Below are 27928 nucleotides of genomic sequence, written 5' to 3'. Positions count from 1 at the left end.
CGTTCACATCAGTGGGACCATACAGTATTTGTCCTTTAGTTTTTGGCTGGATTCACTCAGCATAATATTCTCTAGGTCCATCCATGTTATTACATGGTTCATAAGTTTATCTTGTCTTAAAGCTGCATAATATTCCATCGTATGTATATACCACAGTTTGTTTAGCCACTCTTCTGTTGATGGACATTTTGGCTGTTTCCATCTCTTTGCAATTGTAAATAACGCTGCTATAAACATTGGTGTGCAAATGTCCATTTGTGTCTTTGCCCTTAAGCCCTTTGAGTAGATACCTAGCAATGGTATTGCTGGGTCGTATGGCAATTCTATATTCAGCTTTTTGAGGAACCGCCAAACTGCCTTCCACAGTGGTTGCACCATTTGACATTCCCACCAACAGTGGATAAGTGTGCCTCTTTCTCCGCATCCTCTCCAGCACTTGTCATTTTCTGTTTTGTTGATAATGGCCATTCTGGTGGGTGTGAGATGATATCTCATTGTGGTTTTGATTTGCATTTCTCTAATGGCCAGGGACATTGAGCATCTCTTCATGTGCCTCTTGGCCATCCGTATTTCTTCTTCTGGTAGGTGTCTGTTCAAGTCTTTTTCCCATTTTGTAATTGGGTTGGCTGTCTTTTTGTTGTTGAGTTGAACAATCTCTTTATAAATTCTGGATACTAGACCTTTATCTGATATGTCGTTTCCAAATATTGTCTCCCATTGTGTAGGCTGTCTTTCTACTTTCTTGATGAAGTTCTTTGATGCACAAAAGTGTTTAATTTTGAGGAGCTCCCATTTATTTCTTTCTTTCTTCAGTGCTCTTGCTTTAGGTTTAAGGTCCATAAAACCGCCTCCAGTTGTAAGATTCGTAAGATATCTCCCTACATTTTCCTCTAACTGTTGTATGGTCTTAGACCTAATGTTTAGATCTTTGATCCATTTTGAGTTAATTTTTGTATAAGGTGTGAGATACGGGTCTTCTTTCATTCTTTTACTTATGGATATCCAGTTCTCTAGGCACCATTTATTGAAGAGACTGTTCTGTCCCAGGTGAGTTGGCTTGACTGCCTTATCAAAGATCAAATGTCCATAGATGAGAGGGTCTATATCTGAGCACTCTATTCGATTCCATTGGTCGATATATCTATCTTTATGCCAATACCATGCTGTTTTGACCACTGTGGCTTCATAATATGCCCTAAAGTCCGGCATCGCTAGACCTGCAGCTTCGTTTTTTTTCCTCAAGATGTTTTTAGCAATTCGGGGCACCCTGCCCTTCCAGATAAATTTGCTTATTGGTTTTTCTAATTCTGAAAAATAAGTTGTTGGGATTTTGATTGGTATTGCATTGAATCTGTAGATCAGTTTAGGTAGGATTGACATCTTAATTATATTTAGTCTTCCAATCCATGAACACGGTATGCCCTTCCATCTATTTAGGTCTTCTGTGATTTCTTTTAGCAGTTTTAAGAATTCACTTTTAAGAATTGTGAAGTATATTGTTCAGTTTTCTTTATTTATATTACTTTAAAAGTTTTTTAAAAATGTTTGCATTGTGAATATTTTAATGCCATTTCCTCCTGCTTTATAACTCCTTTTAGCTTTACTTTGTATGTTGCTTCAAAAGTTACTATGAATTTAAAAATTAAGTTTTGATGTCATGAAAAAAACTTAAGTATATAATAAAAAGATCCTTAACAGTAGATACCGTTCCTTCCCCTCGTATACACCCACTCCAAACTACTGATAAAGGTGATATTAAGTGAAGATTTCCTGAGGCATGGAAACTATCTAACTTGACTCTCACCAGGCTGAATTGAGAAAGACAGGTAATATTTATAATTTTTTTTTTTTCTGCAGTGCTTTCACTAAGGTTCCAGTGTTTCAGGGATCCATGTGGCCATTCCATGTGTATTTGCTACTTTACAGTCTTAAAATGAAATTCATGGATAATGTATCTTAACTATACGTATTATTTTTAAAAATCCATATAATGCTTTTACTATATAATAAAAAGGGAATTAAAAGAGTAATTTGTAAGAAAATGATGTGTTTCAATATATAAATGTTTAACAGTACTACACAAGGATATTTAATGAATTGGTCAGTTGTTCATACTTGGCACAGAATCATGGGTGCTATATATTCAGTTGCAATCTGTGACAAGGTGTGTTTCTGAGGACTCAGTGTTCGCAGCCTTGCTATTGGTTTCATCATGGGTTTTTTAGAGAAGTTGTAGGTTTGCAGAAAAATCATGTATAAAATGTAGATTTCCTATCTACCACCCTAGTTTTAACAATTGAGTGGACTTGCCAGCCTTGTCAAAAATCAATTGGCCAGAGATGTTAGAGTCTATTTCTGACCTCTCAGTTTGATTCCTTTGGTCACTCTATCTATTCTTCTGCCAGTATCATGATGTTTTGACTGCTGTAGCTTTGGAATAAGTTTTAAAGTTTGAAAGTTTGAATCTTCCAACTTTCATTTTTCTTTTTGAAAATGGGTTTGCTGTTCAGACCCCTTACCCTCCCAAATGAATTTGATGATTGGCTTTACTGTTTCTGCAAAGAAGGCTATCAGAATTTTGGTTGGGATTGTGTTGAATCTGTAAATTGTTTTTAGTATAAAATTGATATTTTACCCAGATTACTCTGGGATGCATCAGGGTATTACATTAACCTGTACGAAATAACAAGGTCTCATTCCCCATTCAAGATTGCATGTTATTATGTTGTGTGAATAAACTGACCATACAGGTTAAATGAGATATTATGTAACAGAAAATATAAATTTTGGACAAAATAAACATTTCTTCTTTTGGTCTCACAGAAAAGTTGAAGTTTTAAAACACTGTCACCATAATCCTTTGCCCTGTATTCTGATTTACCCTAGTCCTAACCATATCAGTTTCTTTCATATCTCTCTAATGGAAGTCTGATCTCTTTTTCAGCTTCTTTAACAGTTGGTGTATGGGGTAATGGTAAATTTGAGTTGCAGGTGTCAACACAGATACCCAAAGTTCTAGGGAACGACCCGATTATATACAAAGAGCTCAGCATCTCAGAATTTAGAAATAACACTAAAAACTTAGTAATAGATGTGACTGCTGTAAGAGCTTACAAACTATGAACTTTTACAATGAGCCTTATTGAATATGCAGCACTCCTTAATTGTTGATTGCCCAATCTCTGCCCAAGTTCTATCCCCTGATAACTTATGCTCTCAAATTCAATTCTAAAAGTTTGCACCTTATAGTTAGTACATATTAGTGAGCCCTTATAATATTTGTCTTTTTGTTTCTGGCTTATTTCACTCAACATAATGTCCTCAAGCTTCATTCACCTAGTTGCATGCCTCACAGCTTCATTCCTTCTTGCAGCCACTCAATATTCCACTGTATGTATACACTACAGTTCGCCCTTTCATTTATTAGTTGATGTACCCTTAGGCCACCTCCATCCATTGCAAATTGTGAATACTGCTGCCATAAATATCAGTGTGCAAATGTCCATTCATGTCCCTACTTTCAGTTCTTCTAAGTATACACCTAATAACAGGATTGTAGGGTCATATGGCAGCCCTGTACTTAGCCTCCTGTGGAACTACCACTCTGTCCTCCAGAGGGGCTGTACCATTTTACTTCCTGACTCACGGTGAATAGGTACATCACTCTCTCCACATTTTCTCCAGCACTCTTATCTTTCTATTTGTTTATTTTTTATTGTAGAAAGTAACATATATACAGGAAAGCAATAAATTTCAAAATATACCACAATAATTGGTTGGAGAACAGATTTCAGAGTTTGGTATGGATTAAAATTCCACAATTTTAGGTTTATCCTTCTAGCTGCTACCAGACACTGGACGCTAAAATAAGTATCAATATAATGATTCAACTATCAAACTTATTGTTAAATCCTATCTTCTGTGTTATAACTTCACTTTCTTCTTTGATCTTTCTCCCAGTCTTTAGGGGTATTTGAACTGTGCCCATTCTACCTTTTTCATATTGGAAAGGGCTGTTAATAATATAGGATAGGGAGATGGTAATAGCTGATGTTTTGGAGAGGCTGGCTTCTCTGGGTTTCAGGACTTATCTGGCCTAGGAACCCATCTGGAGATTGTAGGTTTCTGGAAGGTAATCATAGTGCATGGAACCTTAGTAGAATCTCAGCTAAAGCCCTAGGTGCTTTTTTTAAAGGGTTGGCAGGAATGGTTTTGGTTGGGGCTTGACAAACCATGATAGAAATATCTAGCTGAAGCTTACTTAAGAATAGCCTCTAGAGTAGCCTCTTGACTTTATTTGAACTCTCTCAGCCACTGAAACCTTATTTGTTACACTTCTTTTCCCCCTTTCGGTCAGGAAGGCATTGTCGATCCCACAGTTCCAGGACCAGGCTCATCCCTGGGAGTTATATCCCATGTTACTAATGAGACTTTTACCCCTGAAAGTCATGTCTCACATAGGGAAGATTTCACTTGCAGAGTTGGGCTTAGAGAAAGAGAGAGGCCATATCTGAGCAACAAAAGAAGTTTTCTGGAAGTAACTCTTAGGTACAACTGTAGGTAGGCTATGCTTCTCTGCTACATAAATAAGCTTCACAAGAGCAAGCCTTGGCCTATTGACTTGGAAGTCCCTAATGTTTGAGACAATATCAGGGGTTTCCCTAGTGGTAAAGTTTAATAGTTCCATAGTTTTCCCCCATCTCTCAAGGGACTTTGCAAATACATTTTAATTATTTGTTCAACATACTCTGGAATGAGTATGTTACATTAAGCTGTACAGAATTACAAGCCCTCATTCCCATTCTGCTCCCTGTGTTTGAATTGTTTAAGTGATCTATCCAGACAGGTTGAGTTAGATTATGTGCTACTGAAAATTTAGGTTCTGGACAAAATAAACCTCTCTTCCTTTGGTCTCATAGAGTAGGAGACGTTCTAAAATATAGGCAATGTGTTCCTTACCCCTATATTCTGATTTATGTTAGTCCTGACCCAATAGGCTTCATTCTTATCTCTAATTGAAGCCTGATCTTTTTTCAGTTTCTTTAACAGTTTTTGTATGTGGCAATGCTGACTTCCTGACCAGCAGTGAATAGGTACATCACTCTCTCCACATTTTCTCTAGAACTCTTACCTTTCTATTTATTTATTTTTTATCATGGAAAATAACATATATACAAAAAAAGCAATAAATTTCAATGTATTTTGAACTGCAGAACTCCTACTCTGAGTCTTAGGTGTCACACAGGTACCCAGAGGTCCAGGGAAATACCAGGAGGCAGCAGCCTCTCCAAATCTAGAAATAACAATTACCATTCTGGACTTAATGTCACTGGTATACGAGCTTACAATTTAGGTCCCAATTTTCTTATAAGTATTTCTTAAATGAGACAAAACAGTATTTGCTGTTTTGTTTCTGGCTTATTTTATATCTCATAATGTCCCACAGGTTCATTTACAACATTGTATGCTTCATGACATCATTCCTTTCTGTAGCTGCACAATATTCAATCATGTATACTCAGTCAGTGTATCCTTCAGCCATCTCCATCTATTGGGCATCATGTATAATGTTTGTATTAGTTTGTTAAGCTGCCAGAATGCAAAATAGCAGAAACAGAATGGCTTTTAAAAAGGGGAAAGAGGGGATTTAATAAGTCACATGTGACTTCTAAGGCCGTGAGAATGTCCAAATTAAGGTACCAGTAAGAGGTTACCTTCACTCAAGAAAGGCTGATGCTATCCAGAACACTTCTGTCAGCTGGAAAGGCATGTGACTGACATGTACTGGTTCTTGTTCTAGTTCCGTGGCTTCCAGCTTCTGATGCCAGGAATGTGGCTTGGCTTCCTGCCTAGTCCCTGTCTCCTTGTCCATGCATTCCTGAGGGTTCCGGGCCTCCCATTTGAAAGAGTTGCCGTAGGTTCTTAGCTGTGGCTGAGTGGTCTTTGGTTCTCTGTGTCTCAGTTCCTCAGCTTTTTCAACTAGGGCCTTGCTGGGTGGTATAGAAGGTCACTTGCACCTTGGAATCGTTGTCCCGGTTCTTCTTCCGTCACTTCTCTAGCTGTTCTTTGGAGCAGGGTGAGCTCAGCTTTGGAGCAGGGTGAACTCAGCCTATCCTATTCTGCCATCTTTCCAATACCTTCTTATAGTTTCTCTATCTGGCGTTGGTACTGGGGTGATTTTGGCCTCATAGAATGAGTTAGGTAGTATTCCCTCATGTTCAGTTTTTTTTTTGAAAGAGTTTGCGCAGGATTGGTGTTAGTTCTTGCAATGTTTGGTAGATTTCACCTGTGAAGCCATCCTGGGCTTTCTTTGTTGTTGGGAGTTTTTGATTATTGACTCAATGTCTATTTGTAATTGGTCTGCTGAATTCTCTACTATTTCTTCTAGTTTCACTGTAGGTTGTGTGTTTCTGCAAATTCAGGTACTTCATCTAGGTTATCTTATTTGTTGGCATGCATTTAGTCATACTATTCTCTTATGAGTCTTTTTATTTCTGTGGGGTCAATAGTAATGTTCACCTCTGATTTTTTAATTTTATTTGTGTCCTCTCTCATTTTTTCTTTTTCAGTCTAGCCAAAGTTTTGTCAATCTTATTTATCTTTCAAAGAATGCACATTTTGTTTTCTTAATGCTCTCTATTGTTTTTTGTTTCTGTATTTCATTTTTTCCTGCTTTAATATTTCTTTCTTTCTTTCTGCTCACTTTGGGTTTAGTTTCCTGTTCTTTTTCTAGTTCCATCAGGTGTGAGCTCTTCTTTTTTAATGTAAACATTCGGGTCTATAAATTTCCCTCTCAGCACTGCCTTTACACCCCATATTTTTTTTTTCCAAATTTAGCAAAGGATTTTATTTGCTAATCCCCAATAAGCAAAATTTAGAAAATAGCTACCCATTGCAAAAGCAGTTCTATAATGAAACATTTAAAATCATCTTTTCCTTTCCTTCCAAGGTGTGCTCTTTTATGTATATCACATTTTAGAGCAGACTGATACACAGAAATACTGTGTGAGGAACATATTGCACTTGTTATAGGAGTCCCCACTTTCTGGTTCACTTTTTTTTTTCTGTAGCTCCCCCTTTTGATAGAAATTTATTGTAAACTTTTCTTTATAGCAAAATATTTTTCAAATCTCTCCTCCTACTCTTCCCACTTAAGTTGGAAAAGTATAGAATTGAAAAGTTTTGCCCTCCTAGTTGTGGTTAAAACTCAGAATCTGAAGAATATCTGGGCTACTCTATATTCTTGGATTATATATTTATGAATTTACCGAGAAAGTTGAATCTCAAGTTCTGTTATTCCCCAAAATGGCTAACAGAGGAAAGGATTTGATGAGGACAGCTGGAAAGCTGAGCCATTCTATGGTGGAGCAAACAGCTTTTTAAACCATCAATGATACATACACTTGCTGATCATAAACCCTGAAATGAGATTCCAGCCCTTTATAGGGAATATCTTTCAGAGATCCAGCATAGTGCTGAGATATAGGAGCAGAACGGGGAGCTGGTGCAGGCACAGAGTAAAGAATCCCAAGAAATTTATAGCGTCATTTTCAATTAATAAGGCAGTAGTATAGCAACCTAAAAACCTTGGCTATGATCGTGCTAGGATATTTTTATGAAATTGCTGCAGGAAGACATGATTGGCAGGTGGCAAACTCTGGCTTACTGTGCCAAGTGAGCAACTCCAGCACCAACTTTCTGGAAAGGCTTAAGGCTGGGGAGTGTGACAGAGGTCTTTCTTGCCATATGGGAGTTGTTTGATGAAGTCAACTATAGGGAAAAGTTTTTTGGCGTCTTCTTTAGGGATGGTTGAAAGGACCATCACGCTGTTTCTATCCTTCCAGTCAATCTGGGTAGCAACCCTCTTTTCTGCCGTTAGCTGGAGAGAAATAAAATCTCTGTGAACGTCATGAAAGTACCTTCCAGTGATAACTGGATAGAGGATAGACAGCTTCAGTTTCTTATCAGGACGAAAAATAAATACCGCACGAGCCATCACAGGCATGCCCTTTCAGTTCTTGTCAGCTGGGTTGAGCATTCCCAACAGAATGGCCAGGTCCCGATTTCTATCTTAGATGATGGGAAAAAGTAACATTTCTGTGGGCTCATCAGCATTGTAGCATTGATATCCTTGCTCCAGGCAAAATAGTCCTCGACGCTGTCTACTGAAAGGGCAACTATCTTAACGTTTCTTTTGGCAAATTCTGGTACCAGCTTTGCCAAGCTCCATGGTGTACGCTGGAGTTAAGTTCCGAGGGTGGGAGAAGAGAATGCCCCATGAATCAGCTAGTCATGGAAACAGAGGCAGCTAACAGTGGTACTGGCCTTGAAATTGGGGTCCTTGTCCTGTAAAGCAAACTTCCAGGCATAGTGGAGCAGTGGAGCAGAAGGGTGAGGGGACAAGCTGTCATAGCTACCGGCTGGCTGGCTATGGCAGAGAAGCATCCCATAAGTTTTGACACATTGAAATTTCATTTTCTTTAGTCTCAAGATACTTACTAATTTCCCTTTTGATTTATTCTTTGGCCCATTGATTGTTTAAGAGTGTGTTATTTAACTTCCACATGTTTGTGGATTTTTTCAGTTCCTTGTTATTCATTTTCAGCCTCATTCCATTGGTGTGATTAGAGAATAGTCTTTGTGTAATTACAGTGTTTTAAAATTTACTGAGACTTAAAAAAAAATTATTGAGACTTGTTTTGGGACTTACATGTGATCCATCCTGGAAAGTGATACATGTGCACTTGAGAAGACTGTAGATGCTGCTGTTTTGGCTTGCAGTATTCTATATCCTGTTAGATATAGTTGATTTATTATATTATTCAGGTTTTCTGTTTCCTTATTACCCTCCTGTCTAGATATTCTCTCTGTTGATGAGAATGGTGTACTGAAGTCTCCAACTATTATTGTAGAGGTGTCTTTATCTCCCTTCAGTTTTGCCAGTCGTTTGCCTCATATATTTTGAGGTACTGTGGTGAGATGCATAAATATTTATGTTTACTTCTTCTAAGTGAATTGACACTTTTATTACATAGTGTCCTTCTTTGTCTCTTGTAACAGTTTTTGATGTAAATTCTGTTATATCTGATATTGTATAGCAACCCTAGCTCTTTTTTGGCTACTATTTGCATGGTATATCTTTTTATATCCTTTTGCTTTCAACATATGTGTGCCTTTGGGTCTAAGGTGAGTCTCTTGTAAACAGCATATAGTTAGATCCTGTTTTTTTATCCATTCTTCCAATTTGTGTCTTTTGATTGGGTCATTTAATCCACTAATATTCAGTGTTATTTCTTTAAAGGCAGTAATTACTTCAGCCATTTTATCTTTTGTTTATTTTGTCTTATATCTTTTTTGTTTTGTTTTTGCCTCTTTCTTCCTTTATTGTAGCTTTCTTTTCTATGTAGTTGATCATTTGTGATGTATCTCATTGATCCCTTTCTCATTTCCATTTCTGTAAAATTTTAAAATACTTTCTTTGTAGGTACCTTGGGTTTTGTATTCTACAACCTAAGTCTATAACTTATTAAGCTGAAAAGATATTAGCTTACTTTCAGTAGCATACATGTTCTCTGTTCCCATATCCTCCCATTAATCCTCTTTTTTTAATTTTTTTTTTAGCTTTTTAAATTTTATAATATAACAAAAATACAAAGCAAAGGAAGGAAAAAAAGCAATAGTTTTCAAAGCATTCTTCAACATTAGTTACAGGACAGATCCCAGGGTTTGTCATGGGTTCCCATACCATCATGTCAGATTTTCCTTCTAGCTGCTCAGAACATTGGAAGCTAGAAGGAATAAATATTTCTTTATCATCACAATCTACTCTTTATATTTTGCTTTTCTGTTATCAGAAAATACGACTATTTCTTATTCAGTTGTATTGTAATTTTTATAGGAATTAAAAAGTGGAGTTATATATTGTGGATACAGTATTGGGTTTTGCACTTAACTATTTCGTTACCTTTACTGCAGATCTTCACTTCTTTATGCTGCTCCAAGCCATCCTCTTCTCGTCTTTTTCTTTCTAGCTGCAAAACTGTCTTTAGTAAATCTTGTAGGGCAAGTCCCTTTTAGACAAACTTTCTCAGTTTCTATGAATGTTGTGAATGCCCCTCATGTTTTGTAGGGCAGCTTTGTTAGGTAAGGAATTTTGGATTGGCAGTTGTGCTGGTTTGAAAGAATGTATGTCCCCTAGAAAAGACACAATTTAATCAAAATCCCATTTTATAAAGGTAGAATAATCCCTATTCAATACTGTATGTTTGAAATTATAATCAGATAATCTCCCTGGATGATGTGATTTAGTCAAGAGTGGTTGTTAAACGGGATTAGGTGACAACATATCTCCACCCTTTTAGGTGGGTCTTGACAAGTTTCTGGAGTCCTATAAAAGAGGAGACATTTTGGAGAATGAAGGAGATTCAGAGAGAGCAGAGCAGAACAACATAGCCACGAGAAGCAGAGTCCAGCAGCCAGCGACCTTTGGTAATGAAGAAGGAAAATGTCTCCCGGGGAGCTTCATGAAACAGGAAGCCAGGAGAAGCAGCTAGCAGATGATGCCATGTGTGCCATGTGCCCTTCCAGATGAGAGAGGAACCCTGACTGTGTTCACCATGTGCCTTCTCATTTGAGAAAGAAACCCTGAACTTCATTGACCTTCTTGAACCAAGGTATCTTTCCCTGGATGCCTTTGATTGGACGTTTCTATAGACTTGTTATAATTGGGACATTTTCTTGGCCTTAGAACTGTAAACTAGCAACTTATTAAATTCCCCTCTTTAAAAGCCATTCTGTTGCTGGTGTATTGCATTCTGGCAGCTAGCAAACTAGAACAGCAGTTTTTTCCTTTCAAACCATAAATACATCATCCCATGGCCTTCTCATCTTCATGATTTCTGATGAAAAATCAGTACTTAGTCTTATTGTGGATCCCTAGTATATGATTAATTGCTTTTCTCTTGCTGCTTTCAGAATTCTCTTTTTCTTTGGCCTTTGAAATTCTGTTTAGTATGTTTCCAGGAATATGTTTATTAGGGTTTATCCTGTTTAGAGTACCTTACACTTCTTGGGCATGTATATTGTTATTTTTCATAAGCATTGGGAAATTTTTGGCCATTATTTCCTCATATATGGTTTCTACTCCTTTCCCTTTTTCTTCTCTTTCTGGAACGCTCATGATGTGTTTCTGTGCTGTCACCCAAGTCTCTGAGATGCTACTAAATTTTTTTTCTGTTCTTTCCTCTATCTGTTCTTTCCTCTGTCTGTTCTGCTGACTGAATAATTTTGATTGTCCTGCCTACTAGTTCTCTGATTCTTTCTTCTGCCTATTCTGATCTGTTCAATAACTCTGCTGTATTTTTAATCTCCATTGCTGTGCTTTTCATCCCCCCAATTTCTATTTTGTTTCTTTTTTAAACTTTAATTTTTTTTTCTCATACATTGTCTTCTTAATACCCCTTAGCTTTATATCTATATTTAGTTTATTTCTACCCATATTTTCCTGGTCTCCTTGAATTGATTTAGAAAAACTTCTTTGATTACTTATCCAATTCTGTATCCTCTGAAGTTTTAATTTATTCACTTGAATGAGCTGCATCTTCCTGTATCTTAATGCGGCTCCCAATTTTTTGCCGATGTCTGAGAATCACATTATTTTGATATGCTAAGTATGATGGTCAGTTTCTCCCTTTTGCCTAGTTTTTTTTTTTAAAAGGCAATTCTATTGAGATATAATCATGTACCAAATTATCCAAAGTATACAATGAGTGGTTTACAGAATCATCATGTAGTGGTGTATTCATCATCCAAATTTTTTTCTTGATTTTTACTATTCAAAAAAAATAATAATAAATAAAAAGAAAAACAACACCCAAAACATCCCATACCCTTTATCCCCTGTGCTGGTTTGAAAGTGTTGTGTACCCCAGAAAAGCCATGTCCTTTACTCCGTACTCAGTACCGTAGGGTGGAAACCTTTGATTAGATCATTTCCATGGAGATTGACCCACTCAGTTGTGAGTGGGACCTTTAGATTAGGTGATTTCCATGGAGATGTGTCTCCATCCATTCAAGGTTGATCACTACTAGAGTCCTTTAAGAGGGAACCATTTCAGAAAAAGCTTCAGAGCTGAAACAGATAGAGACTTTTGGAGATGTAGAAAGAAAACGCCCCCTGAGGAAGCTGTTTGAAATGGGAAGCCAGGAGTGAAAACTGGCAGATGTCAACATGTGCCTTCCTAGCTGAACAGAGAAACCTTGAACATAATTGGGCTTTTCTTGAGTCAAGGTATCTTTCTCTGGCTGCCTTAGTTTAGATAGTTGTATGGCCTAGAACTATCAACTTGTAACTTAATAAATTCCCTTTATAAAAAGCTAATTTGTTTCTGGTATACTGCATTTCTGGCAACATTAACAAACTAAAACATCTCCCCCCCCTTATTTATTTATTTTTTGTCTTTATTTTCTTACTTATGTGTCCATACAATGAATAAAGGACATGTCTATCACAAGGTTTCCACAATCACAATCATACTATAACAGCTATTTAAAGCAGTTATCTTTAAGAATCAAGGCTACTGGCTTACAGTTCACAGTTTGCAGTATTTCTTTCTAGCTATTCTAATATCCTAAAAACTGAAAAGGGATCTATATACTGCATAAAATAACCTCTGGTATGACCTTTTGACTTTATTTGAAATCTCTAAGCCACTGAGACTTTATTTCATTTCTCTTTTTCTTTTTGGTCAAGAAGGCTTTCTCAAGCTCATAATGCCAGGGCCAGGCTGATCACTGGGTGTCATGCTCCCCATTGCCAGGCAGATTTATACTCTTAGGAATCATGTCCCATATAGTAGGGAGGGCAGTGAGTTTACCTACAGAGTTGGTTTAGAGAGAGAGGCCACATCTGAGCAAAAAAAGAGGTCCTCTGGGGGTGACACTTAGACATAATCATAAGTAGGCTTATCTTCTCCTTTGCAAGTATATGTTTCATAAGGGCAAACCCTAAGATCAAGGGCCTGGTCCATCAAAATGGCAGCCCCCAGTGGTTGTGAGATTATCAGGAATTCCCCAGGTGGGGAATTATCATATTTCCAGTTTTTTCCCCAGTTTTTCTAAGTGTCTTTGCTAATACTTTTTTATTTTCAGCCCAGATTACTCTGTAACCTGTACAAACCAACAAGATCTCACTCCCTATTCAAGGTTCTATGTGTCTGTAATGCTGTTTGAATAAACTGACCCTACTGGTTAAATTAGATAGTGTGCTATAGAAAATACAAATTTTCTAGCAAATATCTCATTGGTCTCACACAGACGTTGAATTTTTAAAACACAGACAGTATCATCCTTTACTCTTTAGTCTAATTTACCTTAGTCCTAACTAGATCTGCTCCATTCATATCTCTAATTGAAATCTGATCTTTTTCAGCTTTTTAAAAAGTTACTGTTTAGGGTAATGCTGACTTTCATAGTGAGAACTCTAGCTCCGAGTCTCAGGTATCACACATATAACTGAAGTTCCAGGGAACAACCAGGTTATATAAAAGAGGTCCACATCCAGAATTTAGAAATGACAGTTACAAAACATAGATGTAACTACTGTAAGAATTTACAATCTAGGGACCTTTACAATAAGGTTATTCTCCTGATAACCTGTGCTCTCGAATTCAGTTTTAAGAGTTTGCACATTATAGTTAGTCCATATTAGTGAGGTGTTTTAATATTTGTCTTTTGTTTCTGGCTTATTTTACTGAACATACTGCCCTCAAGGTTTATTTACCTAATTGTATGCCTCACAACTTCATTCCTTCTTGCAGCCACTCAATATTCCATTGTATGTACACGCCACAGTTGGCCTTCTGTTCATCATTCGATGTGCCTTTAGGCCACCATGAACCCTTGCAAATCATGAATACTGCCACATAAACACCAGTGTGCAAATGTCCATTTCTGACCCTGCTTTCAGTTCTTCCAAGTATTTACCTAATTACAGGGTTGCAGGATCATATAGTAAACCTATGCTTTGCCTCCGGAGGAACCACCACACTGCCCTCCAGAGGGGCTGCACTATCCCACTTCCTGATCAACACTGAATAGTCACATCTCTCTCTCTGTATCTTCTCCAGCACTTGTATCTTTCTTTTTTTTAAATTTTTTATTAATTAAAACTTTTTATTAATTAAAAAAAATTACAAGAAAGAAACACAAACATTCCCAAAACATACACTCAGCAATTCACAATATCATCACATAGTTGCATATTCATCATCATGATCATTTCCCAGAACATTTGCATCAATTCAGAAAAAGAAATAAAAAGACAACAGAAAAATAAAACAAAAACAGAAAAAAAAAATTTTCATACCATACCCCTTACCCCTCCCTTTCATTGATCACTAGCATTTCAAACTAAATTTATTTTAACATTTGTTCCCCCTATTATTTATTTTTATTCCATATGTTCTACTCATCTGTAGACAAGGTAGATAAAATGAGCATCAGACACAAGGTTTTCACCACCACACAGTCACGTTGTGAAAGCTATATCATTATACAATCATCATCAAGAAACATGGCTACTGGAACACAGCTCTGCATTTTCAGGCAGTTCCCTCCAGCCTCTCCATTACATCTTGAATAACAAGGTGATATCTACTTAATGCATAAGAATAACCTCCAGGATAACCTCTCGACTCTGTTTGGAATCTCTCAGCCCTTGACACTTTGTCTCACTTCACTCTTCCCCCTTTTGGTTGAGAAGGTTTTCTCAATCCCTTGATGCTGGGTCTCAGCTCATTCTGGGATTTCTGTACCACATTTCCAGGAAGATCCACACCCCTGGGAGTCATGTCCCACATAGAAAGGGGGAGGGTGGTGAGTTTGCTTGCTGTGTTGGCTGGAGAGAGAGGCCACATATGAGCAACAAAAGAGGTTCTCTTGGGGGTGACTCTTAGGCCTAATTTTAAGTAGGCTTGACCAATCCCCTGTGGGGTTAAGTTTCATATGAACAAACCCCAAGACTGGGGGCTCAGCCTATAGCTTTGGTTGTCCACACGGCTTGTGAGAATACCAAGAATTCAACTTGGGGAAGTTGAGTTTTCCTCCGTTCTCACCATTCCCCAAAAGGGGCTTTGCAGATACTTTTCCACTCACTGATCAAATCACTCTGGGATTCATCAGGGCATCACCTGGACAAACCAACAAAATCTCATGTCCTATACAAAATTCCATGTACTTAAGCTGTTCAACCAGCTATCTACATAAGTTATATTAGGAGATGCACTAGTCAAAGTATAAATTTGTACCAAATAAACATTTTTTGCTTTAGTCTTACACATAAGTTGAAATTTTAAAATATTAATTGCCATCTATTTTCAGCACCCTGCAGTAATGACATTCTTTTGTTCTTCCTCATGCAAAAACATTTTTTAAATTTGTACATATAGTCACTATCATTATACATTCTAGGCATTCCTAGATTATACCATCTCAATCTTTATCATCTATCTTTCTTTGTGATTTCATTCATGCCCCCGCCTTCCTCCCTCTATCATTCTCATATGCAGCTTCATTCAGTGTTTTAACATAATTGTATTACAGTTAGGTAATATTGTGCTGTCCGTTTCTGAGTTGTTATATTCAGACCTGTTGCACATTCTGTATCCCTTCAGCTCTAATTACCCAATATCTTACCCTATTTCTACCTCCTGATGGTCTTTGTTACCAACAAAATATTCCAGGTTTACTCACTAATGTCAGTTCATATCAGTGAGACCAGACAGTATTTGTCCTTTTGTTTCTGGCTAATCACACTCAGCATAATGTCCTTAAGGTCCATTCATGTTGTTACATACTTCATAAGTTTATTCTGCCTTAAAGCTGTATAATAGTCCATCTTATGTAAATGCCACAGTTTGTTTAGCCAACCATTTGTTGATGAACATTTTGGCTGCTTCCATCTCTTGGTAATTGTAAATAATGCTGCTATAAACATTGGTGTGTAAATGTCCATTTGTGTCCTTGCCCTCATGTCCTTTGAGTAGAGACAGCATATAGATGGGTCCTGTTTTTTAAATCCATTCTGCCAGACTATGTCTTTTGATTGGAGAGTTTAATCCATTAACATTCAGTGTTATTACTGCATGGGTAGTACTTTCCTCTACTATTTTGCTTTCTGAATTTTATATGTCATATCTAATTTTCCTTCTTTTTACCTTTACTCATAGTCTTCCTTTCTACACTGTTCTCCACATCTCTCTCTTCTGTCTTCATATCTGTCTCTAGTGCTCCTTTTAGTATTTCTTGCAGAGCCAGTCTCTTGGTCACAAATTCTCTCAGTGATATTTTGTCTGAAAATGTTTTAATTTCTCCCTCATTTTTGAAGGACAATTTTGCTGGATATAGAATTCTTGGTTGGCAGTTTTTCTCTTTTAATAATTTAAATATATTATCCCACTGTCTTCTTGCCTCCATGGTTTCGCTGAGAGATCTATGCATAGTCTTACTGGGCTTCCCTTGTATGTGATGGATTGCTTTTCTCTTGCTGCTTTCAAGATTCTCTCTTTCTCTTTGACCTCTGCCATTCTGATTAATAAATGTCTTGGAGTATGTCTATTTGGATCTATTCTGTTTGGGGTACGCTGCACTTCTTGGATCTGTAATTTTAAGTCTTTCATAAGAGTTGGGAAATTTTCAGTGATAATTTCTTCCATTCGTTTTTCTCCTCCTTTTCCCTTCTCTTCTCCTTCTGGGATACCCACAACACGTATATTTGTGTGCTTCACATTGTCTTTCAATTCCCTGAGTCCCTGCTCATATTTTTCCCTTTTTTTCTCTATATTTTCTTTTTCTTGCCAGTTTTCAGATTTTCCATCCTCCAGTTCACTAATCCTATGTTCTGTCTCTCGAAATCTACCATTGTAGGTTTCCATTGTTTTTTTCATCTCTTCTGCCTTGCCTTTCATTCACATAAGTTCTGTGATTTGTTTTTTCAGACTTTCAATTTCTTCTTTTTGTTCATTCCTTGCCTTCTTTATATCCTACCTCAATTCATTGATTTGGTTTTTGATGAGGTTTTCCATGTCTGTTCGTATATTTTGAATTAATTGTTTCAGCTCCTGTATGTCATTTGAATTGTTGGTTTGTTCCTTTGCCTGGGCCATATCTTCAATTTTCCTACTGTAATTTGTTATTTTTTGCTGGCGTCTAGGCACTTAATTACTTTAATTAATTTATTTTGGAGATTGCTTTCATTTCTTTTACCTAGGATTTTCTTGCTGGATGAATTTGTTGTCTATCTGTTCTTTGACATTCAGTTCAGCTTTATCTGGACCTTTAGCTTAAGTTTTGTTTAACAGAGGAGAATTTTTCAGTTCTTGCTTTCTTGTTTCTTGCTGTGCTTGTATGATGCCTTCTCCCCTCCCCACCCCCCTTAGGAGGGTCTACGTGGGTATTATAGACCCCATCCAGATTTTCCCAGACCAAACTGGCCTTCTCTCAGGAGGAAAGAGTCACCTGTGTTGGTTTTCCCTGAGGGTGAGACCCAGCAGGTTGAAAGACTTTCCTGTGAAGTCTCTGGGCTCTGTTTTTCTTATCCTGCCCAGTATGTGGCACTTGTCTGCCTGCAGGTCCCACCAGTGTAAGATGATCCGGTACCTTTAACTTTGGCGTACTCTCCCTGCTGGGGGCGTGGTGGAGACAGAGGAGAGGTTGTAGGCTGGTTATAATGGCTTCAAATTACCAAGCCCTGGTGTCTGAATTCCTTGAGGGAGGGATTCCACCTGAGTTGGACTTCACCCCTCCCCTGGGGAAGGCACAGGCTCCAGACAAGCCCCCAAAAGAGCTCACTTCTGCCTATGCCTGGGGCAGTTGCAGCCTGAGAAGTCCTGCCGCTATATCCAAAGGCAGTCAAGCCTTTATAGAAACACAGCCACAAAAACCTCTGTTTCCTCCTTTTTTTTTTCCCCCTTTTTCCATCAGCCCTGCCCCCTTGGCGCTGGGGCAAAAATGAGCAACCTCCGCTTTGACCAGGTTCACCTAAGCTGGGGTCCTATTTTTAGTAGCCAGAATTTGTTAATTAATTTCGCAATTGGTGTTTGATTGTGCTCAACTCCGGATGCTGGTAAAGTCCCTTTCCTTTCCCCTCTGGGAGGCAGCCTGTGGGGAAGGGGTGCCGGCTGCTGCAGCTTTGGGAACTCACGGTTCTGTGGGGGCTCGCAGCCGGTCCAGCTGGTCCAGACTGGGGTACGCTGTGTGTCTGGTCACTGACATGGCCCTAGGAGCTGTTCTGTACTGTTTCTGGTTATTTAGTGTTTGTTCTGGAGGACGAACTAAAACGTGCACATTGTTAAGCTGCCATCTTGACCCGAAAGTCTCTCTTTTTATTTTTTAAACAGTTTTATTCACACCTCATACAATCCATCCTACAAAAACAAACCATGTTTCCATAATCACATAATTAGGCATTTATCACCAAATTCCTCTTGAGGACATTTCTGTTATTCCACATAGAAAGAAGAAGAAAGAAAATGAAAATAAATAAAAAGGAGGAAGAACAACACCACCAAGAATCCCAAACCCTCCTCCATCATATTTGCTGCTCATTGACTTTTAGCTTCAGTATATTGCCTTTGTTACATTTAATGGAAGAATATTGCAATGTTATTGTTAACTGTAGACCCTAATTTGCATTGATTTTATTTTTCCCTATACCATCTGTTTTTCAACACCTTGCAATGTTGACATTCATTTGTTCACCCTCATATAAAAACATTCTCATATTTGCATGTTTAGTCACCATCATTGTCCACTCTTGGATTCGCTTAGATATACAATGCTAGTTTTTATCTTCTGTCAAGTGTCATACATGCCCCTAGCCTTCCTATTTCAACCATGCTCACACTCAGCTTTGTTCAGTGTCCTTACAATATTGTTCTAGCATTGATGGTATTGTGCTATCCACTTCTAGATCTTTACAATCAATCCTGCTGAACATTTTTTACTCCTTCAGCATCAAATGTCCAACCTCTATCCTCATTCTATCTCCAGATAACATACATTCTCAACTTCAACCAATTTTAACTCTCCAAGTTTGCTCATTACATTAGTTCATATTAGTGAGACCGTATAGTATCTGTCCTTTTGTTTCTGGCTAATTTCACTGAACACAGTGTCCTCAAATTCATCCACATTGTTGCATGCATCATGAATTTATTCTGTCTTAGTAGCTGTTTAGTATTCCATTATAAGTATATACCACAGTTTATTTATCCACTCATCCATTGATGGATGTTTGGGCTATTTCCAACTCTTGGCAATCATGAATAATACCACTGTAATCATCAGTGTGAAAATGTCCATCAGTGTCCTTGCCTTTAATTCTTCTGAATATATACCTAGTAATGGGATTGCTGGATCATATGACAGTTATATACTTAGCTTCCAAAGGAAACGCCACACTGCCTTCTGAAGTGGTTGTGCTATTTTACATTCCCAGCAACAATGAGTGTGCCTCTTTCTCCTCATCTTCTCCAACACTGGTAGTTCTTGCTCTCTCGCTCTCTTTTTTTTTTTGATAATGGTCATTCCTACTGGGTGTAAGATGATATTTCATTATGGTTTGGATTTGCATTTCCCTAATAGCCAGTGAAGTTGAGCATCTTTTCATATATTTTTGAGCCATTTGTATTTCTTCTTCTGAAAAAAATCTGTGTGTTTTGCCTATTTTTTAATTGTGTTGTTTGTCGTTTTGTTGTTAAGTTGTAGGATCTCTTTGTATATTCTGGATAGTAGATCCTTATTTGATATATGGTTCCCAAATATTGTCTCCCATTATTTAGGCTGCCATTTTACTTTTCTGACAAAGTCTTCTGATGCATAAAAGCATTCAGTTTTGATGAGATCCCATTTATCTATTTCTTCTTTCATTGCTTACTCTTTGGTGTAAGGTCTAGGAAACCACATACTGTCATAAGAATTTTTAATTATTTCCCTACATTTTCTCCTAAAATTTTATGTTCTTGGTGATAATGTTTAGGTCTTTGATCTGTTTTGTGTTAATTTTTGTATAAGGTATAAGATGGAGTCCTCTTTCATTCTGTTAGATATGGATATCCAGTTCTCTGAGTACCATTTATTGAAGAGACTACTTTGTCCCAGTTGAGTTAATTTGAATGCCTTCTGAAAGTTCCATTGTCCATTGATGAAAGAATCTATTTCTGAACACTCAATTTGATTCCCTTGGTCAGTACCATGCTATTTTTTTTTTTTTTTTTTTTTTTAAAGGAAAGACAGAGAGAAGGAAGGAAGGATAGAAGGAAGGAAGGAAGGAAGAAAGGGAAACATCTTTTAAACATTTTCTTGTTTTATTGTATTCTGTTTCTCCGTTTTTGTTACATGGGCTGGGGCCGGGAATCGAACCGAGGTCCTCCGGCATAGCAGGCAAGCACTTTGCCCGCTGAGCCACCGCGGCCCGCCCAATACCATGCTATTTTGACCACTATCGCTTTGTAATATGCTTTAAAGTTAGTGTGAGACCTCTTACTTCATTCCTCTTTATCAAGATAATTTCAGCCATTTGGGATACCCTGCCCTTCTAGATAAATTTGTTTGTTGTTTTTCTATTTCTGCAAATTAAGTTGTTGTGATTTTAATTGATACTGCTTTAAATCTATAAATCAATTTGGGTAGAATTGATATCTTAACTATATTTAGTCTTCCAGTGCATAAACCTGATATGTTCTTCCATTTATTGAGGTCTTCTTTCATTTCTTTTAAGAGCAATTTCTTGTAGTTCTCAGTGAAGAGGTCTTTGTGGCCTTGGTTAAATTTATTGATAACTATTTTGTTCTTTTCGTTGCTATTCTAAGTAGAATTTTATTCTTGATTCCCTTCACAGATTGCTCATTACTAGTACATGGAAATACTACTGACTTTTTAGGTGTTGATCTTGTCTCCTGCCACCTTGCTGTACTTATTTATTAGCTATGGTAGTTTTGCTGTACATTTTTCAGGATTTTCTATGTATGATATCATGTCATCTACAAACAGTGAAAGTTTTACTTCTTACTTTCCAATTTGTATGCGTTTTATTTATTTATCTTGTAAAATATCTCTAGGTAGAAATTCCAGAACAATGTTGAATAACAGTGGTTACAGTGGGCATCCTTGTCTTGTTCCTTATCTTAAAGGGAATGCTTTGTCTTTGTCTGTTGAGTAAGATGTTAGCTGCACATTTTTCATATATTCCCTTTATCATGTTGAATATGTTCCCTTCTATTCCTATCTTTTGAAGTTCTTTTATCAAAAATGGATGTTGAATTTTGTCACATGTATTTTTTTGAGGAGTTTGAGCAGGATTGGTACTAATTCTTTCATTCTTTCTTTTTTTTCACATTTTCTTTGACTGATCTTTTTTTAGAATTTTTATTAATAAAACCAAAAATATACAATATGATCATTCTTTTTTTCTTTCATCACATAGTTGTATGTTCATCATCATGATCATTTCTTAGAACATCTGCATCAATTCAGAAAAAGAAATAAAAAGAATACAGAAAAAAATTTATACATACCATCTCCCTTACCCCCCTCCCTTTCATTGATCACTAGAATTTCAATCTACTAAATTTATTTTAACATTTGTTCCCATATTATTTATTTATTTTTAATCCATATGTTTTACTTGTCTGTCGATAAGGTAGATAAAAGAAGCATCAGACACAAGGTTTTCATGACTACACAGTTACATTGTGAAAGCTATGTCATTATACAATCATCTATAAGAAACATGGCTACTGGCACACAGCTCTACATTTTCAGGTAGTTACCACCAGCCTCTCTGTTATGCCTTAACTAAAAAAGGTGATATCTGTTTAATGCATAAGAATAACTTCCAGGATAACCTCTCGACTCTGTTTGGAAACTCTCAACCATTTACACTTTATTTTGTCTCATTTCTCTCTTCCCCGTTTCGGTCGAGAAGGTTTTCTTAATCCCTTGGTGCTGAGTCCCAGCTCATTCTAGGATTTCTGTCCCATGTTGCCAGGAAGATCCACACCCCTGGGAGTCATGTCCCATGTAGATCTAATGTTTAGGTCTTTTATCCATTTTGAGTTAATTTTTGTATAGGGTATGAGATATGGATCCTCTTTCATTGTTTTGCATGTGGATATCCAGTTCTCTAGGCACCATTTATTGAAGAGACTGTTCTGTCCCAGGTGAGTTGGCTTGACTGCCTTATCGAAGATCAATTGTCCATAGATGAGCTGGTCTATATCTGAACACTTTATTTGATTCTATTGGTCAGTATATCTGTCTTTATGCCAGTACCATGCTGTTTTGACCAATGTAGCTTTGTAATACACCTTAAAGTCAGGTAATGTGAGACCTCCAGCTTCATTTTTCTTGCTCAGGATACTTTTAGCTATTCAGGGCACCCTGCCCTTCCTGATAAATTTGATAATCAGTTTTTCTATTTCTGAATAGTAAATGTTTGGGATTTTAATTGGTATTGCCTTGAATCTGTAAATCAATTTAGGTAGAATTGACATCTTAACTATATTTAGTCTTCCAATGTATGAACACTGTATGCCCTTCCATTTATTTAGGTCTTCTGTGATTTCTTTTAACAATTTCTTATAGTTGTCTCTGTATAGGTCTTCTGTCTCTTTAGTTAAATTTATCCCTAAATATTTTATTCATTAGGTTTCAATTGTAAGTGGAATTTTTTTCATGATTTCCCCCTCAGATTGTTTATTACTATTGTATAGAAACATTACAGATTTTTGAGTGTTGATCTTGTAACCTGCCACTTTGCTGTACTCATTTATTAGCTCTGGTAGTTTTGCTGTGATATTTTTGGGGTTTTCGACCTATAGTATCATATCATCTGCAAATAGAGTTTACTTCTTCCTTTCCAATTTTGATGTTTGTATTTCTTTTTCTTGTCTAAATGCGCTGGCTAGAACTTCCAACACAATGTTGAACAACAATGGTAATAGTGGACGTCCTTGTCCTGTTCTTGATCTTCGGGGGAAAATTTTCAGTTTTTCCCCATTGAGGATGATGTTAGCTGTGGGTTTTTCATATATATTCCTTTTATCATGCTGAGGAAATTCCCTTCTATTCCTATCCTTTGAACTATTTTCAACAGGAAAGTATGTTGAATTTTATCAAATGCCTTTTCTGCCTCAATCAAGATGATCATGTGGTTTTTCTGCTTTAATTTGTTGATACGGTATATTACATTAATTAATTTTCTTATGTTGAGCCATCCTGCATACCTAGGATGAATCCTACTTGGTCATGGTGTATAATTCTTTTAATATGCTGTTGAATTGGATTTGCAAGAATTTTGTTGAGGGTTTTTGCATCTTTATTCATAAGAGAGATTGGTCTGTAGTTTTCTTTTTTTGTAATATCTTTGTCTGGCTTTGGTATGAGGGTTATGGCTTTGTAGAATGAGTTGGTAGCTTTCCCTCCTCTTCATTTTTTTTGAAGAGTTTGAGCAGGATTGGTACTATTTCTTTCTTGAATGTTTGGTAGAATTAACATGTAAAGCCATCTGGTCCTGGACTTTTCTTTTTGGGGAGCTTCTTAATGACTGATTCAATTTCTTTACTTCTGATTGGTTTTTTGAGGTCATCTATTTCATCTCAAATCAGTGTTGGTTCTTCATGACTTTCTAGGAAGTTGCCCATTTCATCTACATTGTCGAGTTTATTTGCATAAAGTTGTGCATAGTATCCTCTCATTTCTTCCTTTATTTCTGTGGGGTCAGTAGTTATGTCTCCTCTTCCATTTCTGATTTATTTTATTTTATTTTATTTTTTGCATCTTCTATCTTCTTCTTTTTGTCAACCTCACTAAGGGTCCATCAATCTTATTGGTTTTCTCATAGAACCAACTTCTGGCGGTGTTGATTTTCTCGATTGTTTTTGTGTTCTCAATTTCATTTATTTATGCTATGTTCTTCATTATTTCTTTCCTTTTACTTGCTTTGGGGTTAATTTGCGCTTCTTTCTCTAGTTCTTCTAAGTGAACAGCTAATTCCTTGAATTTTGCTCTTTATTCTTTTTTGATAAAGGCATTTAGGGCAATAAATTTCTCTCTTAGCACTGCCTTTGCTGCATCCCATAAATTCTAATATGTTGTGTTTTCGTTTTCATTTGCCTCAAGATATTTACTGATTTCTCTTGTAATTTCTTTCTTGATCCACTAGTTGTTTGAGAGTGTGTTGTTGAACCTCCATATATTTGTGAAATTTCTGGCCCTCTGCCTATTATTGATTTCCAACTTCATTCCTTTATGATCTGAGAAAGGGTTTTCTATGATTTCAATCTTTTTAAATTTATTGAGACTTGCTTTGTGATCCAGCATGTGGTCTATCCTTGAGAATGATCCATGAGCACTTGAGGAAAAGGTATACCCTGCTGTTCTGGGTGTAATGTTCTATAAATATCTGTTAAGTCTAGCTCATTTATTGTATTATTCAAATTCTCTGTTTCTTTATTGATCCTCTGTCTAGATGTCCTGTCCATTGACGAGAGTGGGAAATTGAAGTCTCCAACTATTATGATAGATGCATGTATTTCTTTTTTTAGTGTTTGCCTCATGTATTTTGGAGCATTCTGGCTTGTTGCATAAATATTTATGATTGCTATGTATTCTCATTGAATTGTTCCTTTTATTAATATGTAGTGTCCTTCTTTGTCTCTTTTAACTGTTTGACATTTGAAGTCTAATTTGTTGCATATTAGTATAGCTACTCCTGCTCTTTTCTGTTTGTTATTTACATGAAATATCTTTTCCCAGCCTTTCAGGTTCAACCTATGTTTATCCTTGGATCTAAGATGTGTTTCCTGTAGATAGCATATAGATGGGTCCTTTTTAAAAAAAAAAAAAAAAATCAATTCTGCCAGTCTATGTCTTTTGATTGGAGAGTTTAATCCATTAACATTTAGTATTATTATGGTACAGGCAGTACTTTCTTCTAACCTCTTGCCTTTTGGATTTCATATGTCATATCTAATTTTCCTTCTTTTTACCTTATGATACTCTTCATTTCTAAACTGCTGTCCACACCTCTCTCTCCCTTCTTTTCATATCTGTCTCTAGTGCTCCCTTTAGTATTTCTTGGAGAGCTGGTCTCTTGGTCACAAATTCTCTCAGTGATTTTTTGTCTGAAAATGTTTTAATTTCTCCCTCATTTTTGAGGGACAATTTTTTTTTTATTCCTAGGTATTTTATTCTTTTAGTTGCAATTGTAAATGGGATTCATTTCTTGATTTCCCCCTCAGCTTGTTCATTACTAGTGTATAGAAATGCTACAGATTTTTGAATGTTGATCTTGTAACCTGCTACTTTGCTCTACTCATTTATTAGCTCTAGTAGTTTTGTTGTGGATTTTTCCGGGTTTTCGATGTATAGTATCATATCGTCTGCAAACAGTGATAGTTTTACTTCTTCCTTTCCAATTTTGATGCTTTGTATTTCTTTTTCTTGTCTAATTGCTCTGGCTAGAACCTCCAACACGATGTTGAATAATAGTGGTGATAATGGACATCCTTGTCTTGTTCCTGATCTTAGGGGGAAAGTTTTCAATTTTTCCCCATTGAGGATGATATTAGCTGTGGGTTTTTCATATATTCCCTCTATCATTTTAAGGAAGTTCCCTTGTATTCCTACCTTTTGAAGTGTTTTCAACAGGAAAGGGTGTTGAATCTTGTCAAATGCCTTCTCTGCATCAATTGAGATGATCATGTGATTTTTCTGCTTTGATTTGTTGATATGGTGTATTACATTGATTTTCTTATGTTGAACCATCCTTGCATATCTGGGATGAATCCTACTTCGTCATGATGAATAATTCTTTTAATGTGTTGTTGGATACGATTTCTTAGAATTTTATTGAGGATTTTTGCATCTATACTCATTAGAGAGATTGGCCTGTAGTTTTCTTTTTTTGTAATATCTTTGCCTGGTTTTGGTATGAGGGTGATGTTGGCTTCATAGAATGAATTAGGTAGTTTTCCCTCCACTTTGATTTTTTTGAAGAGTTTGAGGAGAGTTGGTATTAATTCTTTCTGGAATGTTTGATAGAATTCACATGTGAAGCTGTCTGGTCCTGGACTTTTCTTTTTAGGAAGTTTTTGAATGACTAATTCAATTTCTTTACCTGTGATTGGTTTGTTGAGGTCATCTATTTCTTCTTGAGTCAAAGTTGGTTGTTCTTGAGCGACAGTTTTGCTGGATATAAAATTCTTCGTTGGCAGTTTTTCTCTTTTAGTAATTTAAATATATCATCCCACTGCCTTCTTGCCTTCATGGTTTCTGTTGAGAAATCTACGCATAGTCTTATTGGGCTTCCCTTGTATGTGATGGATTGCTTTTCTCTTGCTGCTTTCAAGATTCTCTCTTTCTCTTTGACATTTGATATTCCAATTAGTAACTGTCTTGGAGTACATCTATTTGAATCTATTCTGTTTGGGGTACATTGTACTTCTTATATCTGTAATTTTAATTCTTTCATAAAAGTTGGGAAATTTTCAGTGATAATTTCCTCCATTAGTTTTTCTCCTCCTTTTCCATTCTCTTCTCCCTCTGGGACATCCACAACATGTATATTCATGTGCTTCATGTGGTCATTCAGTTCCTTGAGTCCCTCCTCATATTTTTCCATTCTTTTCCCTATATTTTATTTTGCTTGTCTGATTTCAGATGTCCCATCGTCCCGTTCACTAATCCTATCTTCTACCTCTTGATCTGACATTGTAGGTTTCTGTTGTTTTTTTCATCTCTTCTACTGTGCCTTTCATTCCCATAAGTTCTGTGATTTGTTTTTTCAGACTTTCAGTTTCTTTTTATTTGTTCATTACTTGCCTTCTTTATATTCTACCTCAATTCACTTATTTGATTTTTGATGAAATTTCCCGTGTCTGTTTGACCATTCTGAATTAATTGTTTCAACTCTTATATCTCATTTGAATTGTTGGTTTGTTCCTTTGACTGGGTCATATCTTCAATTTTCCTAGTATGATTCATTATTTTTTGCTGGAATCTACACATTTAATTACCTTAATTAGTTTATTCTGGAGATTGTTTTTACTTTTTTACCTAGGATTTTGTTGCTGGATGACTTTGTTGTCTATCTGTTCTTTGACATTCAGTTTAGTGTATTCTGAACCTCTAGCTTAGGTTTTGTTTAACAGGTCAGAATTTTTAAGTTCTTGCTTACTTGTTTCTTGCCTTACCTGTGTGGTGCCTTTTTGTCTCCACTTAGGAGGGTCTACTTAGGTATTATAGACCCCAGCCAGATTTTCCCAGACTAAACTGGCCTCCTTTCACAAGGAAAGAGTTAGCTACATTGGTTTTCCCTTAGGGTGAGACCCAGCAGATTGAAAGGCATTCCTATGAAGTGTCTGGACTCTGCATTTTTCCTATTCTGCCCAATATGTGGTGCTTTTCTGCCTGCAGGTCCCACCAGCATAGGGTAATGTGGTACTTTCAACTTCAGCAAACTCTCCCTGCTGGGAATATGGTGGAGACTGAGGAGAGGTTGTAGGCTGGCTTTAACTCCTTCACTTTTCCAGACCCTGGGGTCTGAATTCCTTGAGGGAAGGATTCCACCTGTGCTGGGACACAACCCTCTCCTGGGGGAGGCACAGGCTCTAGACAAACACTCAAACAAGCTTAATTCTACCTGTGCCTGAGGCAGTGGAGCCCCAGAAGCCTTGCAGCTATATCCAATGATCAGTCAAGCAGTAGAAACACAGCCACCAAAATGAAAGAGAAAAATTCTTTTCAGAGCAGGACCCCGTTCCTCAGGTTTCCCAGTGAGGAGCGTAAGTTGGTACTTTGCTCTCTGTATCTCCAGGTCCTATGTGCCCCCTTCTTTCCTTCAGGGCCCAGACCTTTTCAAATCCAAAAA

At 36.9% G+C, this 27928-nt stretch overlaps 1 protein-coding gene and 1 pseudogene across 1 annotated transcript in view; one reads left to right on the top strand and one right to left on the bottom strand.

Annotated features, from left to right (window-relative positions):
• GMDS (GDP-mannose 4,6-dehydratase) overlaps positions 1-27928 on the top strand; it is a 738355-nt gene that overhangs the window by 69682 nt on the left and 640745 nt on the right. The gene's annotated exons all lie outside the window — the stretch shown is intronic.
• LOC143668688 (peroxiredoxin-6 pseudogene) lies at positions 7709-8445 on the bottom strand (annotated as a pseudogene).

This window comes from Tamandua tetradactyla, chromosome 25 (genome assembly GCF_023851605.1).
Source record: "Tamandua tetradactyla isolate mTamTet1 chromosome 25, mTamTet1.pri, whole genome shotgun sequence".
NCBI classification, from domain to species: domain Eukaryota; kingdom Metazoa; phylum Chordata; class Mammalia; order Pilosa; family Myrmecophagidae; genus Tamandua; species Tamandua tetradactyla.
Note: the sequence above shows the minus strand (reverse complement) of the source record. Positions and strands in the feature narration are given on the sequence as shown.